Below are 15527 nucleotides of genomic sequence, written 5' to 3' on the forward strand. Positions count from 1 at the left end.
TCCATTCAATGACCCTGTGGTGACTAGAGAACAGTCAGGAGATGTGCACACAGAGGCCCCCTCAATCCCAACACCTGCACCTACAAGACACAAGAAGCCAGTGGCACCCCTAACTGACTTTGATCTAGAAGGAGAGGAAATCCAACTTGACCTGCCCACAACCCAGGCAGAGCATACATCCCCCAAGAGTACAGGTCCACATGTGGTGCCACAACCTCTTAAGCAGTAGGCACAGGGCAATGGCACAGTTGGTAGAAGAGGAAGGCAATGGCTCTTCGGTCTTTGATGGCCTGAAGACAGCTATGTTGAAAATGCAGCACCTGCAATGTAGGCACATGTGGTAAATGCAGGCACAGCTTGTTTCCATCAAAAACAAAATTTCAGAGAATGAAGGACAGCATAACATAGTTCAGTACAGCAATAGTACTCCTGTCTTGGTGTGCAGTGGCCATGCAAGTGGAAATGGCACATTGTTGCGGTGATGTAGCCAGGGGTTTGATTCGGGTAACTAATGCTGGGGAACAGTTACAAGTGCTACTGCTGGTCGTAGCAATTTACTGGGTGTGGGGCATAGTGAGGAGGCATCAAGCCGAAGCAGTATAAAAATACCAGTTACTGCATGCAGAAGGAGGAGCTGCCCTATAATGAAACATGACACCCCTCAGTGTGTGTGAGGGCCCTTGCTCCTTATTGGAGCAATCCCTGGACCGGCACCAATTTCCTTGCTCTCTCTAGCACCTATTATTTACTCTAATCACTGCCATGGATTGACTCCTCTTTTGCTCTCTCTAGTCCCCTTCAGTGCACCTCCACTTTTGTATAGGCAGAAGAGAGTACTCTTCAGTAGGCTGAAGGTCAGCTCTATCTCATTGTGTGTAGACTTATGAGCAGCATTGTATTTCCTTTCACTTTGAGTTGCAGGATTCAGGTATGGGGTGAATATGAAGGAGCGTACTGCATATATACCTTCACCTGCACCATAAAAGGCAATAGAAAAGTGACTGTACTATTTCACCTTATCCAGGTTACATGTTACATGCGTTTACCTAGCAAGTATCCTTCGCCAAATTCACCCCCAAGGAGACGTGTATATACCACTGTGTCTGAATATGGCAGTATTGTGCGCACTGAATGGGACTTTTGTGACTATGTCAGTTATTATGTGTGATATACTACATATGACCTGGATGTTCACTGGATAAAAGGATTTTCTGTTCCTGAACACATACTCATTACCTGGGCGGGGCAAATGGCTACATGCGAAACATCAATGCACCAAATTACATGAGGGACTTGGGCTATCTGGTAGAAATCTAATATAGGCTGCTGCAATTCCTGTGGTGTAGTGGTGAATCTAATGTAATGGTGTATCCTCTGGACCATTGCGTCCAAGAAGGCATTAAAAAAGCACAAAAGAGCACTTTGGGAGACGCCTCCTGCTGCTTCTATCAACCCCTGGTAGCTACTTGAAGCTAGAAGGTGCAGTAAACATAGGACCTGCACATGCGTGGGAATGGCATTGGTCCTGAGAGTATGATACTGCAGAAGTAGATGAGGCTCAGCTATCTGGTCTAGGATTGTAGCAGAGTCTAATCTATATTTGTCATCGATTTCTTCCTCTGTCTTCTGAAACAGTGTTAGGCACACTCTAAAAATGCGTTCTTGTATAATTCTCTGAGCTGCTGAAAAAATCATCCCGCTATGACATACAGTGCTGCCATTGTGTAAAATTCTGAGGCTCTCGATGCCTGTTTAAATAGTTTGCACTTGGTTATCACCTGATTGGAATTGGTGGTAATTTGCATGTGCAAAATTGCGAATTTTGATCATTCATAATTATCGAATTGGTCATACACTTGTCAGCGATTATCAATTTGCGAATTTGCAATTTAAGATTCACAAAATTTGCACTCGCTAAATAGGATTCACATTTTTTGCAATTAGGAATTACGCGAATGCGAACACTTTCATACATTGAGAAAGGTCATTTTGCATTCACAAACAGGCAATTTTTACGAGTCGCACCATTTGTGAAACCAAAATAGTTGCATATATCTGGCCCCTAGTGTTTTAGAAAATCTAGAAAAAGTAGTTTCTGTTATTGAAAATGGGTTTACAACAACAGGAAAAGGGGTTATTCGAGCAATATGTGTGCCACTATTGGTTGTAGGAATTTACATACTGGTTTTATATGCAATTTACAAACGTTCAACATTTTGCATTGCAAGCCAGGCGAATGGAAAGGGATTTAGCATTAAATATCGCCTTTGTGATGACTATAGGATGGCAAAACAAAATGAGAGTTTAAAAAGAAAGAGAATGAACTTAACTGAGAGTGAGAATAGGCTCTGAGGATTCATTGAGAGGAAAGTGTGATTGTTAATATTACCATCAGATAAGGCATTAGAAAAGCATATTGAAAACTTAACAAGAAACTAACGCTGATTTTAATTAATGTGTAGAATTATTTTGCAAGCTTTGATAAAATAATTGTTTTAGAATGGATAAGACTGTAAGCTGTTTTATTTACTCGTACTAGGCCCCAATAATAGCTAAAGCAATGCTGCTCTGTAAACAAGCTTGAATTGAAAATGCTGAATGCACATAAAAGTTTCATTCTTGACCACTCCATGAACCTGTTTTCATAATAATCGATAAGTTGCTCATGTAGTTTCAAGTATTCTCAAGGAATGTTTCTACTTGTACAAAAACTACTGTTACACATAACTAAATGTCGTCTTTTAATGGGGTAATGCACAGTCCATTCATTTAATCGCAGAATTTAAAATGTGAATTTGATTTTCTAACCCACTTGTTTTCCCCTTTAATGATGATCCTACATCAATGTTTTCTTTTCATTAATACAGATGTTTTGACTTTTACAAAGTTTACTGGTTAGAAAATGATATAAGAAAGTTTAAAAAAAATTCTCTATGTATGCCGGAAAGCAAGCCCCGGAGGAAGCGGTCTTCAAGTGAAAGCATAATTGATTTTATTTAGCTGAAAACATAACATTGTCAGCTAAGGATGTGATATTGTGCCGGAAAATGAGAAGTGATCCTGTTTCCAGGAGCGCATCGGATAATGGTTGGCTGATGGAGACAAGAAAAGGAACATGTTACAAAAGGCTTTGCGAAGTGTGTAGTTTATAATAGTGTGTGTTCCTAGAGTAGGCTACCACTTCTTTTTGCCCATTTTTTACATTTACCCACACTTTATGTCACATTGTTTTGAGACTCTACTGAGTTTATTAAAGTACTCTTTATAGTAACTTCTTTGCTTCAATATTTTTTTTCTACTTGTGCTGATTTAAACAGTGAAGCGTTATGCTTTTCACCCACTCTCAGAATAGAAACCTTAGGGGCTCTAACCCCATTTTCAGCCGATTCTAGTTAGAATAAGGATCGAATTCTTTATGGAACATGCTATGAAGCATTTATTGATTGGTTTGATTAACCAATATTTATTTTTTTATTTCCATCTTTTATCGACTACTGAGACTAATCTTAATTTAACTTGCGATATTCAATAAATGTGATCTACTAAAAGATTAGATTATTAAAACCCTCTAAACCTTTATCAACTCTTGTTATTGACTAAGGATATTAGAATAGTCATTGTGATTAATATTGGTCTATTGTTGCAACCCACTTCTTCTCTAAGACATCAGCAAAAATCCATTGAATAGTGAGCGAGCGGCAGATGTTAGCCCTGATGCTGGCAAATCGTATCTTTTCATCCTTGCTTCCACTTTAACACAAGGATAACCCGAATTCAAAATATATTCAAATAATGCTGAGGCAAGGTACATTTAGCCCAGGCCCAGATGAGAACTGCCTTTTAAAGCTGATCAATTATTAACGGTGGTTACTGCTTGTCAGTAAACTGCGCCCAAAAATAGGGCATTTGCTGCCTATTTCCACATAGGTGACCGGAGACGAACATACAGCCCCATGTATAATTGCATTTATGTCCTTTTAGTTTCATCCTTTGTACTGGAAAGAGTTGCTTTCTAATCACAGTTTGACACACATTTCATGATAAATTTCCAATGTTTCCGGCTCATTGTGCGATAAAGGCGCCATTTCCTACTAATTGGCAATACCTATTAGAAAGCAATAATACTTACACTACTTTCAAAATCACCGAAAAATATGTCGCAGTCTTTACAATCTAATCATATTGTAATCTTTTTTAAAGGGTATGTCTCTGTCCAACTCTGAGACCTCTTTTATGCTATAATTGTACCATTGGGCCATGCCTCCCAAACATTTATCCCTGACTACAAGCCTGGTTCCTTCGTTATTTGGGCTGGTGTGCCATGCTGCCTTCTGCTAAAGAGAGTATCATGATAGCTGACATGTCTTTTTTCTGTTGGTATAGGTGATCGCTCTAATAAGTTCTGCTGCCTTTAAGTGTAAACTTTGAGGGGCAGATTTTCAAGCCACTTGCAACACTTTTGCGCCGCCATTATGTCACATTAGTGATGCAGCAGCGGCGTAAAAAAAATGTGGCCAATTTACAACGTGACACATCTAGGGCGATGCGTCACGTTATAAAGCCCTGTGTCATATTATAACTGTGTCAGGTATAATGTATGCAGGGTGGGCATTCCCACGCACGAAAGCCTCATAAAAGGGATGCAGTGAAATGTACAAGATTTCACTGTCTCACTTCTAGGACGCCACTGCGTCAAAACCTTACGCCTGCTATAAGCAGGCATAAGGAGTGATGCAGTGTAGTGGGAATATGCCTCAAAATACATTGCTGGAGATGCGTCTTGCTTGCGACACAACTCCATCATTGCATGACTTTTGCCCCAACAGATGCTTCTGAACTTGAGCCGTGGGGCACCATATTGTAAATACGGCGCATCCATGGTGGTGCAAGGGTTTCTCAGGGTGATGCAGGGAAACTGACGCATCTGTACAGATGCATCACTTTCTTGTAAATCTGCCCCTAAATTGAAAGTTCTGTTGAGAATGAAATGTTTGCCAGGTGTTTAGCATATCAGTGCTTACTTGGGCATGTGACTAGTTTTATATGTGGGTATTCCTTTGGAATTTAGGTATGTGAAACAGTGAATAGAACATGCAAATATGTTGCAAACATTTAACATGCGGTTAAGACAGATTAGCTGGGTCTTTGGCGCTGACATCCACTTGCAACACATGGCTGCAGCTGTATTGGGATAAGATTTGACATTTCCATTGCTTGCATGAGAGTTTGTAAGGGATTACCAGAAGGAAACTGAAGTGAATGAGCTGAGGGTGTAAGATAGGGGAAAGTGAGAAGTGCTCTCAGAAACTCGCCTAAGAGGTTGAGAAAGCAGAAGGAACTATAGGGCTCAAGTTCAAAATAGTAGATATTCTAGGTACATATTCTGAGATATTTGTACATATTCTAGATCTGTTATCCTTCCAGAAGGCTTTGAAGACTCACACAATGAGGTTCTTCCAGATCTAAATGTCTTCTCTTGCATTCATATTTCCACATCTACCCCCCTTTACTGTTGCCTTTTTGCAGTATTATTCTATGTGACCTCTTATCTGTGAAGTACTTCACTACCAAGGTGGGTAAATGACTGCAATAAAATATAATTATAACATAAAATAAAGTATTGGCATTAGCAGTTTTCATCGGTGTAACCCCTGAATATCGAATCAATAATATTGGTGGGACAGAATATCGGAGACAGAATATCAGAAACAAAATATTGATAGAAAAGTAAATCTAGACTTTCTTTACCCAATTCCAGATAAATGTACCTATGCCTTACATATATCTTCAAGGTACATCGATGTGGAGTAAAGAATAGTAAATCTATACTTCCCTGTATGCATTCAAATTCGAATATTTCATCCTTTGATATTCTGTCCTCAATAGTACTTGCCACAATTATTTTGGTGTCAATATCCAGTATTACAATCATCATCTTCATTTGGTATTTTGAAAAGGTCCTTTTGTGGTCCTTAACGCCACACAAAAAAGGCACTACATGTGTACCAGAAGTTAGACACATTCCTGACACACACAGAATAGGCAAAGCCTAGGCAAGAGCACTGCAAGACACACAGAGAGGAAACACAGAAAACATGTACACATATCACACACACGCAAACATGGCACATCATAGGCATCTGCAGTGCAAGCTTTATGTAAGTGAGGGTCAGGTAAGATATGTTTAATGTGCATTGAAGGGGCTTGTGAGCTACTACAAGCTTGCAACTGGTATGCTGGAGCACATGAAATCTACAAGGAAAATTTGTTGATTCACACATGTAGGCCCTCATTATGATTTTGGTGGACGAGTAATTAAACGGAACCAGCATTCCCGGGCTAACAACAGTAGCTCGGGGCATATCCGCTACAGTGACAAAAAGAAGAAAGGAGGTCACCGGTATGCTCAGACTGAGCACCGAAGCGGAATACATTCATCTGTGAAAGGAAAGCGTGGTACTGACTCACGCCCTGAAGAAATTGCCTTTAAATCAATAGGCAATGAAACATGTTGGTTCTCTATGATGAAAAGAGGCAGCAGAATGTCCTTTTATTGTGAGCAAACCCACAGCACAGAATATAGGTACTGGTGTGCTGATGATGAGAACCTGAGTCCAGAGGTGAGAACCAACCAGTGGACTCCCATGGTGTTACTTCCGTGAGGCACCCCATATCCTTTCACATTGTTGTACGTTTGTCACTTTATAGGTACTCACTTGCATCATTAGCATTTATCACATTTAGCACTGGGTTACACTACACAGGTATTGTAAAATAGACAAATCCACCAAAGATGTAAAAAATATATAAAAAACACAGTTTATTATAGTACCTCCCTCAAGGGTTACAATCTAAATTATTAAAATGCATTAAAATAAATTTTCCACGTAATAAAAAATTTGTGATAGAAAACAGTCAAAAGAAAGAGTCGACGCGGCGTTTCGGTGTTTGTTTACAATGGTCACACCTTCATCAGGACATTTTGACAATTGGTTTGTAGTCTAAAAAATTAAAAACAGTGTTTTAGATATCTTGTAATCAAACAGATATACAGAAATACATACATAGCGTTTCTTTTTCTTTTTCGTGTTCTGTTTGCCCTATAGACTCTTAGACCTGTTCCTCTGTGGGAACCATACTTTAAACCCTCCCATATACACTTTTGTTTGCTTATAAAAAACTTTTTTTATATATAGATAGAGGGGGGGCAGTTGAGTTGAAGACAATGTCTTCGAAGTTAACCAAAAGTTTGGTAAGCAAATACCTGAATTTGAAGCTTTTATTTAAATTTAAAAGACTTCTAGATCGACTGGAAACTTGTATACATCTGTTTCTTCTGATAATGTGGTACCTTGATAATGGGAGAAGAATTTCCACAGTTATCTATCTAATATTCCAGGGTGTCTGATGGTTTATATTGTATTTCATTAATTTTATTTTTACCTGTGATAAGGCAACTGTGTAATATAGTTAAACACGGAGGAGCCCCCGTAATTTATTCTCTGGTCGTTTTCAATAGGAGTCACGGATCCCTTCGTCAATTCGGAATCACTGCGTATTAAATAAGACACATTGTATAGTGGTCTCTTTCTGGGATTATAATATTGCCATCACTGTAGAATTTAATTCTTATTATAAATTCTTCACTTACCGAGTTATATGTTCGTTTTTATGCGGCAAGTGGGATTGATTGATCACTCGTCTGGTGCCTTGAATTTTTAAAAACACTTCCTGTCTTTCATAAGCCTGTTAAAGTGAATGGTATACATAGTGATGAATGTGCTGGTTCTATTGGTTGTTGAATTCGTTTTTACTGGCACGTATTACTGTGATTTTAAAGGAGGCTGTTTGAAAATCAGCTTGGTCGGCCTTCATCTTAGTAAATGGGCAGCTTTCTTAACTTGTAAAACATAGGATATATTCAAACACATTAGGGTCAATGGCTTCTTGACTTTTAAAACACGGGACATATTCAATTACCTTAGGGTCAGTGGCTGGTGGTATTACTGACCATACATTGTGTTCCCTCTCAAGGAGTGTATCTGGTACCAGATCGAAATTATAATAAGGTAACTTCTAGCGGAAATTCTGTAGATATTTTCACTACTTCTAGCCGAGCAGGCCAACTTTTGTTGGTCACAAAGTCTATGATATCACTACTTTTCAACACAGTGGAGCTTCTAAAGGGAATCTCTCTATTTTGGGCAGACTTCCATAACTATGGTTTAGCGCAAAGTCAATTCACATCCTGACATTCTTTTACGGCATCAAAAAGGCTCCTGTCAGGTTAGGGATCACATACCTTCGTAGGTTGATTCGGCCTCCCTGCTCCTCCGTGTTCGAGTCCTCCGGGAAGATAATAACCGGGATTTGGCACTAGCATTTATACTGACTCTTCCGTTCGTGACCCGGAAGTGGATGTTTAATGATTATTCTCATTTTCCTTACCCTTAGTTTCATACATTTTTGGGGGTGTATCCCTCTATCTGCCTATTACCACGAATATGCATTAATGGGGTTCTTGGCTATATAGTTTAATAAAAGTTAGATTTTCTGCTTTCTGTTCATTAAATGATCGTCATTTGACCCGGAAGTCGCCGATAATTTATGAGTTATATTTACAAAATGGATGTTTATTTCGTATTTGTCTATTACTCTTAAGACACCCAAGGTGGCAGATTATTAATTCTTTCTTAAGCACAAACTGCGCGGTTATGCGTTTGATTTCCGAGTCCCGACATGACTTTGGCGGCCATGTTGGGTTGGGGAGGGTTAGACATTCCTTGTACCCAAGAGAGAAAGATCATCAGCCATGTTTTTTAATTTAAAATTCATTAGCTTAATGTTTGAATTAAACAATCGCGTATCAATCTTCACATTATTCCGGTTATCCATGAATTAATGATGACATATTTTTAATTGTTTGTAATTTTTTGTAAACATCCCCTTATGTCTTTGGAAATCAGATTTCTAGCACAATCAGCCTATCTAAACACAAAAGTATTTGTACAGAAATATAAAAATACATTGACCATATCATAAACCGGGTTTCACTTAATGATGTTTCCATGGTGACCAGATATAACATTCCAAGGTTATTGTGTAAATAACATCCCTTCTTTATATAAATGCTCGATACAGAAGGGATGTTATTTACACAATAACAAAAAATTACAAACAATTAAAAATATGTCATCATTAATTCATGGATAACCGGAATAATGTGAAGATTGATACGCGATTGTTTAATTCAAACATCAAGCTAATGAATTTTAAAGTAAAAACCATGGCTGATGATCTTTCTCTCTTGGGTGAAAGGAATGTCTAACCCTCCCCAACCCAACATGGGTCATGTCGGGACTCGGAAATCAAATGCATAACCGCGCAGTTTGTGCTTAAGAAAGAATTAATAATCTGCTACATCGGGTGTCTTAAGAGTAATAGACAAATACGAAATAAACATCCGTTTTGTAAATATAACTCGTAAATTATCGGCGACTTCTGGGTCAAATGACGATCATTTAATGAACAGAAAGCAGAAAATCTAACTTTTATTAAACAATATAGCCAAGAACCCCATTAATGCATATTCGTGGTAATAGGCAGATAGAGGGATACACCCCCAAAAATGTATGAAACTAAGGGTAAGGAAAATGAGAATAATCATTAAACATCCACTTCCGGGTCACGAACGGAAGAGTCAGTATAAATGCTAGTGCCAAATCCCGGTTATTATTTTCCCGGAGGACTCGAACACGGAGGAGCAGGGAGGCCGAATCAACCTACGAAGGTATGTGATCCCTAACCTGACAGGAGCCTTTTTGATGCCGTAAAAGAATGTCAGGATGTGAATTGACTTTGCGCTAAACCATAGTTATGGAAGTCTGCCCAAAATAGAGAGATTCCCTTTAGAAGCTCCACTGTGTTGAAAAGTAGTGATATCATCATCTTTATGACCAACAAAAGTTAGCCTGCTCGGCTAGAAGTGCGGAAAATATCTACAGAATTTCCGCTAGTAGTTACCTTATTATAATTTCGATCTGGTACCAGATACACTCCTTGAGAGGGAACACAATGTAAGGTCAGTAATACCACAAGCCACTGACCCTAAGGTAATTGAATATGTCCCGTGTTTTAAAAGTCAAGAAAGCCATTGACCCTAAAGTGTTTGAATATGTCCTATGTTTTACAAGTTAAGAAAGCTGCCCATTTACCAAGATGAAGGCCGACCAAGCTGATTTTCAAACAGGCTCCTTTAAAATCACAGTAATACTTGCCAGTAAAAACTAATTCAACAACCAATAGAACCAGCACATTCATCACTTTGTATACCATTCACTTTAACAGGCTTATGAAAGACAGGAAGCGTTTTTAAAAATTCAAGGCACCAGACGAGTGATCAATCAATCCCACTTGCCGCATAAAAACGAACATATAACTCGGTAAGTGAAGAATTTATAATAAGAATTAGATTCTACAGTGATGGCAATATTTTAATCCCAGAAAGAGACCACTATACAATGTGTCTTATTTAATACGCAGTGATTCCGAATTGACGAAGGGATCCGTGACTCCTATTGAAAACGACCAGAGAATAAATTACGGGGGCTCCTCCGTGTTTAACTATATTACACAGTTGCCTTATCACAGGTAAAAATAAAATTAATGAAATACAACATAAACCATCAGACACCTTGGAATATTGGATAGATAACTGTGGAAATTCTTCTCCCATTATCAAGGTACCGCATTATCAGAAGAAACAGATATATACAAGTTTCCAGTCGATCTAGAAGTCTTTTAAATTTAAATAAAAGCTTTAAATTCAGGTATTTGCTTACCAAACTTTTGGTTAACTTCGAATACATTGTCTTCAACTCAACTGCCCCCCTCTATCTATATATAAAAAAAGTTTTTTTATAAGCAAACAAAAGTGTATATGGGAGGGTTTAAAGGGTGGTTCCCACAGAGGAACAGGTCTAGGAGTCTATAGGGCAAACAGAACACGAAAAAGAAAAAGAAACGCTATGTATGTATTTCTGTATATCTGTTTGATTACAAGATATCTAAAACACTGTTTTTAATTTTTTAGACTACAAACCAATTGTCAAAATGTCCTGATGAAGGTGTGACCATTGTAAACAAACACAGAAATGCCGCGTCGACTCTTTCTTTTGACTGTTTTCTATCACAAATTTTTTATTACGTGGAAAATGTATTTTAATGCATTTTAATAATTTAGATTGTAACCCTTAAGGGAGGTACTATAATAAACTGTGTTTTTTATATATTTTTTACATCTTTGGTGGATTTATCTATTTTACAATATTTGGGTATACAGTATGAAAAGTGTTCTATATATTCTTTTGCCACTACAATTCAATTGACAAATTAGGACTCCCCTAAGACCAATACTCCCTCACACGTTTTGTTTCAGTCAGTATTTCTGACCCCATTTAGTAATAACAAACCACAGGGTCTCTCATTTGGCACTGTTTTCCCCCTCCCTGTGAAAACAACCAGGGGAACCTTCCAATAAATTTGTTGGTTACACTACACAGGAACATTTTCATACACAGAACAGGGACCCACAGAGATAGACAGTTTAGGATCCACTACCCAAGCAGCACACAAAATTGTGGCAACTATCAATTGATATCAGGTCCACGTGCATCTGTTCTAGCATTTAGACCAGTTCTCCATTGTGTTGTGCCTCATTATGATTTGCCGGGAAAGGTATCTCCAACAGGAATACCTATCTGGGCAACTATGATTTTCCTGATGTCTCCAGGTGTGGAATTATCAATTCTGCAAACTTCAGACCCGATTACTGTGGGCCTGGAGACACAAGCCCTGATTTTAGCAGCCGAGTTGTGGGTCCTGAGGACAGCTGCTGTCGCAGCCTATGAGCAAATTGCAACATGGGAGAGCAGAATATGCTCCCCACAGCTAGAACTAAGCCCACTCTGCCTTCATACCATTCCCACCCATAACTTGCACACTGCAGCTGAGCGGAACAGCTCCCACACATTTACTATTTGCTTCAAGCAGGTGGTAAATGTATGGATTTGGACCCATTATTTCCCACAAGAGGAAAAATCGGATAGATTTAGACCTGATGTTCACTTTGTCATTTACGGTACTCCAGATGTTTCGGGAAACAATTTATAATCCCTGGATATAGGTGAGGGAATTCCTCACAATGAGGCATTAGTGCAGCTCCACAATACAACAACGCACTCTGCCATGCATCATATTCATACTTACAGCTTGGTAAACTGACTACCATCAGGTGCTATATCTATGCAGACAGTGTTCTTTACTATTGATATTCCACAGAGAAATAATGTATCCATGGAAAACAAACTTCCCTCTGCTACTATATAGATAAAGTAACCAATGGTGGTCTGAGTATCCTGTTTCCAATCTGTAAGCCGTAAACAGCCTTTCCATTTGCTACAGTGCACTCACAGTACTAGACGATAATTTGTTTACCTGAATATAGTAAACAGTAAACAAAGTATTCTTCATCCAACTTAATACGCCAAAGAGGACAGGTTAGAACAAATGTAAAACGATTTTCCCTATATTTCTCTTCAATTAAGTTTAATGGTATTTGGGGGATAGAGTAAAGCATGTTGTCAATTGAAAGAATTATTGCCTCCAACTCCACTTATACAAGCCAAAGAAGAGAAAGCCAGAACTCTAGAATTATCCAATAGCACAGCTCATACTTAGACTCTGAAACCTGACATGCACATAACCTCTGCTTCCACTCACGGCTGTTTGGTTTATCTTTCCACCTCCTATACAATGTTTGCACTGCAATGCATAAGGGACTCTTTTAAAACTTAAAAATATGTGGAATAATAATACCCTAAATTGTTTATCTAATAAATGCATCATATACAGAAAGTCATTGTTGTTTTCTTTTTAACCATAGCAGGCTTAAAAATATATATTTTAGTCAAGACTCAAAACACAAGCCAGTCCTATTGGCTTTGCCAGCACTTGTTACGCATTGTAACTAAAGGTGTTACATTTCGATAATTTATTAGCCTATGTCAATTTATAGGTATCTACCTTGGAGTGGTGAAAGGATGAACTGGCCAAACTCTTGATCTCTGGATCTCACAGATGTCAGCAGCGTGCAATTAATTCACAGGCTCCTCTTTCAAGCTGCCACAGTCAGCAACTATCTGACTATAAAAACATTAGGGATACATTCTCAAGAACGTGTGATAACCATTGCAAAAGTTACTTAACGCAGCCCTCAACATCGCAGTCTATCACGGGAAACCTATGCTGTGTTAACCAAGCATTCACAACACGACAATACCATATGATAGTCACCAAATAATGCGTCAAATAGGCGCTCTAAATCAACGCCACGCCGCAAAAATGCAAAATGTGAACGCACAAAATGCTGTCAGGAGGCCAAGCGCGATACAAAAACCTGCGAAAACCAGACACAGGCCAGCAATTCACATACGTCAGGTGTGAACAATCACCATAAATGTAAAAAAAACAAGCAAACAAGCAGAAACTCGCAAACAACCGGAAGGAGGTGGCAGTTCTGCGCCACAGGAGGAGCTGGACGACATGGAGGAAATGGTGTCCACAGTCATCAGTGGGGAGACAATGGTTGGAGTCAGGGAACCTGACACTGCTCAACAGGACCGGATACAACAGCACCAGGGTGAGTGATGAACAGGGACTTGGGGGATGGGGGAGATGGGCACAATGCACAATTGAGCTGAGCACATCGGCGAACAAACCATGCTCCAGACCCCGACTCCCACCAAGAGAACCAAGCATGCAACATGTCAGCACTGTATAAGCACAGAAGTCAGAGGCACACCGCATGTAAGGGATAAGGGGCAGCCAAAGCAGAGCTGCAGGAGCTACTGCCCCAAAATGCGGCACACACACATCACATGCAGAGCACATCAACATTAACAAAGAAGTAGCATAACCCACAACACTTTCACCACTGAACAGAGGACTGGTTGTAGACACTGGCCAATCACAAGTGGCATTGCAGCGAAATGTGAGTTGATAATATACAGGTACAAACACACAGCCGTGATGGTTTTGAAATGTCCACTGTCCCGCAGCAAAGGGGCAGCCCCTCCACAACAGCCACGATGTACACAGTCACGCAGTCTGTATGTAAACATGTAAAATGCGACAACACACATGTGGACACATTGTTAAACTGCACCTCCCCTTCACATTGCAGAGGGACAATCACCACCTCCTGCAGAGCAGTCCCAACCTCTCTTCTCTGATGACGAAGAGGACCATGACACCTTTGACTCCAATGCCCTCCGAGAGTTCATTGACAGTCTCAGAAGCTCACCTCCAGGGCAGCCCAGCTGCAATGAGGAGAACCCACCCCCCTGCACAGACCACACAGCAGGCAGCACCCACCACCAGGGCTGCCTCCCAGGACTCCTACAAAGAACACATGCCCTTCCAACGTTGTGTTTTGGGATGCCAGGAGCAGCTGGCTGAACTGGTGTGGGTGGGCTTCGACCGCATGGCAGACAATCTAGATTCCATACGTGGTTGTCTAAGTCCCATCAGGGACCACTCACAGTCCCTAACGGACACTGACAGTCCACTCCATGCCCTCCAACAAACCATGGCTGACATTGCCAGAGTCCTGACTGTGCGGCAAGAATGTCTTGTTAGGGTGGCTCCATCGAGCTCGCCCGGGAGGTGGGAAACATGCGGAGGCTCATGGAGACCATGGAGCGGGCCAATGTGGAGAGAGCGGCTGCCATGGTTGCACACCAGTGGGAGGTAGCTGGGTTCAGCAATGACATCAAAACCATCCTCATGGCATTGCTGCCACAAGGCCTGGTGCAGATGCATGCTACTGCTACCACCACATCCACATCTCTGTGCCATGAAGTGTCAGTGCCACAGAGTATGGCAGACATTCCAACTCCTGCCCCTGAGGTGTCACTGCCACACAGTGCTGGAGAAAGGCCAGCACCACCCAAACATGAGGCACATGCCACAGCAGAGAATGAAGATGCAAATGAAACCTCCTTACTGGTATGGAGGAAACTGTAGCATTCACCTTCGCCGTATGGCCGGTTTCAGCTTTGTTCTGCCCTCTACATCATCACCTTCCACTGTCCCCCGATACACTCTGTAACACTCACCTCGGACCTCGACATGGACTGCCATATTCTGTTTGTTTGCCAATGACACAGCCATCAGACTGTGGACTGAACTCATCCTCTTCAATTGGACTTCTCATTCCCTGAAAGACTCTGGCTGGCCCTCCACGGCCCAACCTTTGAAAGTGGGCATTGCATGGCCCTGTATTGCTCCAGAGGCAACACTCCACTGAATGTGCATTAAACATTCCGAATCATTCAGATGTGTTGTCTCTATTGTCTTTCAAATGTGGAAGTATGGATAATTGTAGGGTCAGTGAATTCCTCTTAAATCCATGTGGCTCATGTTGTTGGACTTGGGTCACAGGGTGACACATTGCTGATTGTCGTCCG

The sequence above is a fragment of the Lissotriton vulgaris genome, chromosome 10, assembly GCF_964263255.1.
Source record: "Lissotriton vulgaris chromosome 10, aLisVul1.2, whole genome shotgun sequence".
Taxonomy (NCBI): domain Eukaryota; kingdom Metazoa; phylum Chordata; class Amphibia; order Caudata; family Salamandridae; genus Lissotriton; species Lissotriton vulgaris.